The sequence below is a fragment of the Pteropus vampyrus genome, unplaced genomic scaffold, assembly GCF_000151845.1.
Source record: "Pteropus vampyrus isolate Shadow unplaced genomic scaffold, Pvam_2.0 Scaffold1000007534, whole genome shotgun sequence".
In the NCBI taxonomy this organism is placed as follows: Eukaryota; Metazoa; Chordata; class Mammalia; order Chiroptera; family Pteropodidae; genus Pteropus; species Pteropus vampyrus.
The window spans coordinates 1-2,199 of record NW_011921936.1 but is presented as its reverse complement, the minus strand read 5'-3'; the positions used below and the strand labels follow the sequence as shown (position 1 = coordinate 2,199).

The following is a 2,199-nucleotide window of genomic DNA, read 5'->3' as shown; positions in this document are numbered from 1 at the left end:
GAAGCAGACTCTGAATGATTCTAAATTCCTCATTCTCTCCTCCTCACAAGTCCAGTCATTTCAACTCCAGCATCTCCCTCTGATCTGTCCTCTACGCCACCTTTCCACAGCCATCACCCTTCTCCAAGCTCCAGTCTTCTCAGAAAATACTGTACTACATGGCCCCTGCAGATCCATTCTTGCTCCATCCTGCCTACACTCCATGGAGAAAGAGTATTGTTTGAACTGAAATCTTATTTAATAGATGGCATGTAAATTAATTCACCTATATCCAACTACCCCCACTCTATTTTTATCCTGTAAATCACACATGCTTTGGTGTCAGTGCTAATTTTGTTATCATGTTTCCAACAGGAAACATCCTTGGAATGATTCTCAGAGGATCCCATGTTGGAAATAATGAATGCAATGAGATTTGTAATGAAATTCTCAGTATGAAAGAATGCTATTCTCCATGTAATTCATAAGGTTTGAACAATAAGAAATCAAGTTTAGAATATAAAATCCATCCCACATCAGAATAAAAAAAGAATACACTTGTGTCATTGTATTTTTTATTTCATTTTATTTCATTTCATTTCATTTCATTTCGTTTGGTAAGCTACTAACTGAACAGATAAGTCCTTGATTTGAGGAATGACATAGAGCCCATTATCTAATCTGGGTTTCTACAAAATCTGTCATTATCAAAAGGGATACATCTAAAAGTAAAAACTTTTATAAGTTCAAAATACAACGTAAGACTTTCTAATTAAAAAAAATGTTTCTAATTAATATACCATACAAAATGAACAAAAAGAATTTGTTTTAAAGGGACACATTAGATAATGTCAGTTTTTCTGCTGAAAATCCTTAAATCACTTATCCAGCACATTCCATTATGAACTTTGATTTGCTCACTGGAAGATGAGTCCATGGTGCTAACTTCCTTACAGACCAATGTAAGCACTGAATTACTTCTTCCCTGCAAAGTACCTAGACCAATATCCCCAACACTTGCAGTGTTTTGATGACTGTGGTGATCCTTCTTCTCATTTCCCACCAGATGCTTTTCTTGTTCGGACCTCTTCCCATGGCACACCTAAATAGTGTAAAAACAGCAGTGAGTGGATGCTTCTCACAGAAATCGGGACTACTCAAAAGCTCCACATACGAATTCTCACCGAGCGAGAGGCCGGAACCAGCCACGTTCTTCAGTAGAAGCAGACAGTGTGAAGAAAGCTCTTTCCTGTTTTCTTCTCCACTGCCAGGAGCAGCTTGTCCAGATCGCCTTCCAAGTCTTCCACGTCCTGCAGACCCTGGCAGAGCTCACAGATGATGACAGCTCCAAAGGCGGCGCCCCTCAAGGTGTCTTTCACGTCCACGTTGACCACGTGCACGGGCTGCAAGGTCTCTTGTTCTCTGGCACACAGATCTGCCACCACTCTGTCATAGACGCTCTCCTCGCACGTAAAGATGACATCGAAGCGATCGCTGCACTCTTGAAATCTCTCTGGCCGAGGCTTGATTCTCTCGTTTCTTCCCAAGATGTGCAAGAGTCCATTCCTGCTATAGTAGTCTCTGTCTTTCCTGAGAAGGTCGTTGTACATCTGTTTATATGTCGTCGAGAAATCATAAACCACGGGAAGAGTGGGTGTCGGGCCTGGGAGCTTCACGCAAGATCCAGCTCCGAAAGACCGGACACTGAACCCTTTCTTCCTGAGGATGCTGTGGGCTTCCATGCTCCTGTTCATGTTACTCATACACACCACAGCCAGCCTGAGCAGGAATGAGGGCATGATGACGGCCATCCGAAACTTAGTGACACAAGTGGGCGTCAGCGGCTGCCGGGACTCTGAAGCCAAGGGGATGACCACCCAGCTACAGCAATTCCAACCAGCTAAGTGTCAAAGAACAGGATCCGGGCTTATATTGAGTCACCTTGTCCGAAGTGAGAGGAGACTTCCAGGACTTCTGGATTGATTGGATTATGATAATGAACCCTCACCAGAGAACCTAATCTAATCATGAGAACTAAGTGATGAAGACAACTGAAAAAAATAATAATAATCCAAACTCAACAGAGATGGTGCCACCCAGTGAGGAGGGTTTTGAATTTAAGTTAGCTCTATGGTTTCTCTGAGTAATGAAGCTGCGAAGCTACTGACAGTGCCTAACCTTCTGTGTAACTGGCACACCCTGCGCATCCTGAAAACATTT

At 42.8% G+C, this 2,199-nt stretch overlaps 1 pseudogene; it reads right to left on the bottom strand.

Moving 5' to 3' along the window:
- Positions 1-1,193: 1,193 nt before the first annotated feature.
- Positions 1,194-1,778, bottom strand: LOC105311732 (annotated as a pseudogene).
- Positions 1,779-2,199: the final 421 nt, after the last annotated feature.